The sequence below is a fragment of the Protopterus annectens genome, chromosome 1.part1 (assembly GCF_019279795.1).
Source record: "Protopterus annectens isolate FY-2018-M chromosome 1.part1, PAN1.0, whole genome shotgun sequence".
In the NCBI taxonomy this organism is placed as follows: domain Eukaryota; kingdom Metazoa; phylum Chordata; order Ceratodontiformes; family Protopteridae; genus Protopterus; species Protopterus annectens.
In genome coordinates, this window is record NC_056726.1 from 991036431 (window position 1) to 991042430 (window position 6000).

The window sequence follows — 6000 nt, forward strand, 5'->3', positions numbered from 1 at the left end:
ACGTTGTTATGCCTTATGGGTTGTGATTGAGTGGCACACTGAGTTTATGGGCTATGTGTCATTTGGGTTTTGTTGGGGGGGTGGAGGTTGCTTGCGTTTCTGCTTTGGCAGTCTCTGTTGCTTGAGCAGATTTTTATTGAGAGCCTCCGTGATTGTAGGTGTGTGTTTTGTGTTTCTGTGTGTGTGTTTTGGTGGTGTAGGTTTTGAGGGACTATGTGATGAGTGTGGTGTGGTGCAAGTGTTTACACTCTCTCCTCTTGACTGTCTAGTCCAGTCTTGGGTGAAGAGAGCTTTGCTTCCAGTTTGGCTATATAAGTGCATCTCTCACAGGTTGTAGTGTTGTGTGGTAGGAGGAGAGGGTTGTCTGTGTACATGAGGCAATTGCTGCATTGCTCCAAGATGCCCAGATTCATCAGGTAGATAGGAGAAAACACCGGGAGCTGACCCATAGACACTATTGGATAAGTGCTTATTTATTAAGTACTAGAAACTGTTTTCCTCTAGACAAGTGAGGAAAGTTGAGTGCTGTAGTAATTTGTAGCTTATTTAGAGCTTGCAATGAGTTCTGAACAAGTGCTGAGCTGAAAGAAACAGATTTGAGTGCTAAAACAAAAAAAAACTGGCTAGTTTTAAGGGACTATTTGAAGAGCAGACTTTATGGCACCGGGAATAGTTTAACCTTAGCTAAGCAGCCATGCATAAAGGGTATTTTTTTTTTTAATGTATCGGTAGCAAATGAGCAAACCAGTTAGCCAATAAAAAATTAAATGTGGAGCCTCATTCCAGCAGTCTTCAATCAGATAAGTTCTAACTGCACACTCCTGCTACCAGGGTACAGGGGAACATTCTCCAAAAAAAAGATGGCCTGGATTAGTGCTCAAGCTATACAAACAAACCTAGATTCAGCAGGTCTGAATGTAGTCTATGCTACAATAAACAAGGTGTACCAATTTCAGAAAGAAAAGGTTCAAATAAGCAGGCACGGTAAGCCTTTAACCAGAAACTCCCAGCTCAGAAGGGCAGAATCTACCATGTCCTCCCAAAAGAGTGCAGACCACACCTTCTTAATGTAAAATAACTGGCCCTAAGCCCAACTGCTTAAACCAGAACTAATACACTTTTAGAGTAACGAACACTAAGCCTTCAAATGGGCAATTCCCAACGTAGAAGGATGTAAGCTACCTGTTCTGTCACAGCATCACAGCAGTGCAGACCACAAACCTTCTTAATGTAAAACAGCTGGCCTGAAGCCCAAGTGCTTAAACCAAAGGCTTAGAATGACAGTTACAATTTAATCAGGCTACTAACAAGTAGTAATAAATGCAGCAGAATAAATGCAAATAAGTACTTTTAAGAACAGGCAGCAAAAGCAATGTAAATTAATAAGGTAGGAAGAAACACAAATACAGTAAAAGCAGATGAATAAAGTGCATTTTTATATAACAATAGAAAATGAGCGAACTGATTTAAACAAACTACCCAAGTAACCAGTAAAAAACCTGAGCCCTTTTCCAGCAGTCTTCAATCAGACAAGTTCTAACTGCACACTCCTGCCACTAGGGTGCAGGGGAACCGTCTCCAAAAAAGATGGCCTGGATTAGTGCTCAAGTTATACAAACAAAGCTAGATTCAGCAGGCCTGAATCTAGTCTATGCTACAGCAAATACAGCACACCAGTTTCAGAAAGAAACAGTTCAAATAAGCAGGCACAGTAAGCCTTTAACTAGAAATTCCCAGCTCAGAAGGGCAGAAGCTAGCCTCTCCTCCCACAACAGTGCAGACCACAAACCTTCTAAATGTAAAACAACTGGTCTGAAGCCCAAGTGCATAAACCAACAGGCTTAGAATAGCAGTTACAATTTAATCAGGCTACTACCAAGCAGTAATAAATGCAGCAGAATAAATACAATTGAGTACTTTAAAAAAGAGGCAAAAACAAGATAAGGTAATAAAGTAGGAAGAAACAAATACAGTAAAAGCAGATGAGTAAAGTGCAATTTTTTTCTTGTTTTTTTGTTAGTAAAGTGCAAGGAGAGATGAAGTGGGTTGGCCTTCTCAAATGTTCTCTCTGTATTAAGTACTTTTCCAGTTGAATGATAGTTTTGGATTTGTACATACCAAGGACTGCACATTACTCAATAATGGGTCTGATAAGGAGGCAAGTAGAGTAGTAGGGTGACTTCCTTGTATCCTGAAGAGACATCCCTTGGAAATTCTCTGGGCTAAATAGAAGAATTTCCAGACTAGAGTGGAAGTACGATCGAACGAGAGAGTATTGTCTGCTCTACTACACAAGTACCTGGATTTCTTATGATCATATCTGTTTATATTATATGACATGGGAGTAGCTTTTTGACATATGTTATTATGATGCACTTTTTTGCATTGTATTTATTTGTTTGTTTATATATTTGTTATTTATTTATTTTTGGTTACTGGGGTAGTGCACTGATCAATACTGACTAATTTCAAGCTCCATCAGGGTAAATGTAACTAACTTTAACATTTAACTTGAAACCATTTTCAACATACCAGCTATATGTATATTGTAGTGTTGGTGTAAATCCCTATCTCAACAGGTGGATGACCAACTGGCTCACTGATAGGATCCACAAGGTCAAAATAGGTGCCTCCACCTACGACAGTAGACTTGTCACTAGTGGTTTTCCCCAGGGATCTGTCCTGGGAACCCTACTGTTTGGCATCTACTTCTCAGAGGTCCAGGCAAAGAATAAAAATGCCTGTTGCTGACCAAGTTTGCAGACGACTGAAAGTTTGGTGCTATCATTGACTCCCCATATGAAGTTAGCATACTGCAAGAGGGTCTCACAGCAACAAATGACTGGTGCCAAAGACATGGCCTTAATTTAAACACAAAAAAATATACCATTCGGCAAAAACATGGCCCCTACTGATTACCACATCAACTGCAACCCCCTAAGCACACAACCTGTGGTGAGAAACCTGGGTGCTCAGGTTAACAACAACCTCGCATTCAACCATCATGTAACTGCAGTGGTCAGAAAAGCCTTTGACTTGGTTCATCTCATAAGTAAAGGGATTGCATCCAGAAAAAGGAGGATGTTCTTTGTGTTTCACTGTTGCAGTCATCACACTTGGGTTATCCTGCCAGGGGTAGCCCTCAGTCGGCATGAATACCAGAGGCTTAGGATTTCTGCATTGGTTGCTGTTGCTTCAAGACGGACATCATGGCCATCAGAGGTATAAAAACAGGCAGCCGACACCATTACATCAGTCTTTCTTGCCAAGGAGCCCGAAGTAGAAACCGTTCACATGAGTGCTGGTCAGCTGCTACCTGAGTTTTTGTTTCCGAAATTGAATCATCCTGAAGTCTTCTAAAGCCAAAGTACCCCGCTGGGGATCCTTTTTTCTAGCTTTAACCGATGTCAGAAAAAGTTAATAATTGTCTCGCCTATGGAAAGCAAATACCACACCGAGATTTCCATTCTTACTGCATCACCTGTTTAGACTCAGACCAAGATGTACCTCTCTGTCGGTTTAACGCCCAAACTATTCGTCGTCAGGCCCTTATTGTAGCTAAATACTTTCATTCTCTATCTCCGTATTCCAAAATGGCTTCAGTAAGCCATCTGACTACCGATCTTCCGAAAACACTTAAGGATAAAGACAAACCGCGCAGATCCAAAACTACTGACAATGTTTCCGTTAAGCTAGTCATCACTTTAGGCTTTCTTGGGTGTGTTTCATACTCGGTCAGATCTGCTCTGAGTTACAGCACAATGGTACTAAATATACAGAACCAACTGTTATTGCCAACATCCTGGCAGATAGGTCCAGTGCTAACTTTACCCCCCTCTCCACCCCCTAAAGGGCCTATCTCTATACCAGAAGAATGCAAAGTTCCTGTAATCAGGGCTGCACAGGTAAAAACCACACTCTCCAAAGCCAAGAATACAGCATCCATGGGACCTGACAACATCCCAGTTCACTGGTACTCCGTGAGGAACTTTCCCAGCCCCTGATGTCTGCTTCGATGGATTCGCAGGCCGCTATCGAGACCCGTTCAGAGTCCGGTATGCTGCGAGCCTCTTCTTTGACTATGGAACCTGCAGATGTCTCTACCTTGGATGGGTCCGGAGCCCCTGTGCAGGCACCGGCTTCTGAGGAAGTTCTTCATGAAGCCAGATGACTTAGTACAAGGAAATCCTGTGCTGACAAGTGGAAAAGGTTTTGTTCCTGGATTCACAATAAAGGAGCAGATCCAGCACAGCCCTCCTTACCTCTCATCCTGGATTACCTAGCAGGCCTACTCCACAGAGGCCTGTCCTTCTCTTCCATTAAGATCCATGCCTCTGCCATCTCTGCTCATTACAGAACTGAGCCACCTCTCTTCGCTCACCCTCTCATCAAGCAGTTCCTGAGAGGGGCTAACAACTTAAGGCCACCAAGAAGAGCCCCTACCCCTGCTTGGGACCTTAACTTTGTGTTGGAAAAGCTCAAACTACCCCCCCCCCCTCTTGAGCCTGCAGCGTCAGCAGAGTTAAAATTCTTCTCTTGGAAAACAGCCTTGCTTCTGACCATCACTTCAGCTAAAAGAGAGACAGGTTTCTCTCCTAACGGCTGCCCCATCTCTGGGGCAGACTTCCCATACACATCAAACAGAGTGCCTCACTGACCCTGTTCAAGCGCAACCTTGACTAGTGGATAGGAAACCATACATTTGTCCCAGAGGTTCCACCTGCATCCAACATTGACAGGGGTGACAGGTGCAGACTGAGGTTTCATTTTTTTTGGGGGGGTATAAAAGCATGGCTACGGTTGCAAGGGCCTCTGGGCCATTAGCCTAGTAATCTGCTATGATCCCGTGATCTGTTTGTTTAGTATCGGTGGGTAAGTGGATAACTGTGCCCAGTTTGCAATAATGAGCAAAATTTCTTAGATGTCTGCAAAATAATTGCCAAACAGGTGAGGGTCCAGCACTGATTTCTGTAGTACCCTACTAGTTGCACATTTACATTCAGTGAGGGTCCAGCACTGATTTCTGTAGTACCCTACTAGTTACACGTTTACATTCAGTGAGGGTCCAGCACTGATTTCTGTAGTACCCTACTAGTTACACATTTACATTCAGTGAGGGTCCAGCACTGATTTCTGTAGTACCCTACTAGTTACACGTTTACCTTCAGTGAGGGTACCAGCACTGATTTCTGTAGTACCCTACTAGTTACACGTTTACCTTCAGTGAGGGTACCAGCACTGATTTCTGTAGTACCCTACTAGTTACACGTTTACATTCAGTGAGGGTACAGCAGCTTTCCAAACTTGTGAACTGTTGAATAACCAATTTGCAGTCCAGCAGCATAGCAAGGGTGAGGTAGAGAGGGCCAATGCTCTCTTGTGCAAGATGTTAGAGGGTGTAATCTTGAAGTACAATTCTTTCTGTACTGGCATTTCTGAATGCTGGTATAGAAAGTGACCTCAGCACATTAGTGCTTTTTGTGGGATATGCAGTAAATGTAGTAACAGCAGTCTGTAGCAATCAGCTTGCTCTGTAACAAATGTTATTTGTTTTTTGTTGTTTTTTATCTTCCGCTGAAGAACTGGTGCAGGAAGGGGTATGCATCTCGCTGACTTGGAGAGCCAGTAGTATATCAGAGTGGAGCAAACCTTTTTTTCCATTCTTCCAATGAGAAGCTCTGGCAAAGAGGTGGTGTATGCCTTGTAGTGGGCATGTGCCTGGCTTTTGACTGCCATGGGAAGTCTATTGAAGGTTTTTTTTTTTTTTTTTTTTTTTTTTAATCAAGATCTGGGAGGTGGAGCACCACTTTGGAAGACAGCCCCCTGTCTAGCAGACAATGTAGAAATTTACATTAAGTTTCTCTAATTTATTTTATAATGCCAACGTGGGGGACAGTGTCAAAAGCCTTGACGAGATATACAGTGTGTAAGGAGTGACAAATGGCCACAGTATGCGTAACATTTTCAAAGAAGCTTTCTAGCTTCAAAAAACAGATCCTG

General features: G+C 42.8%; 1 protein-coding gene across 1 annotated transcript in view; it reads left to right on the forward strand.

Annotated features, from left to right (window-relative positions):
• The window catches only part of LOC122808463 (suppressor of cytokine signaling 3-like), a 368328-nt gene that overhangs the window by 47505 nt on the left and 314823 nt on the right, over positions 1 to 6000 (forward strand). The window lies entirely within an intron of this gene.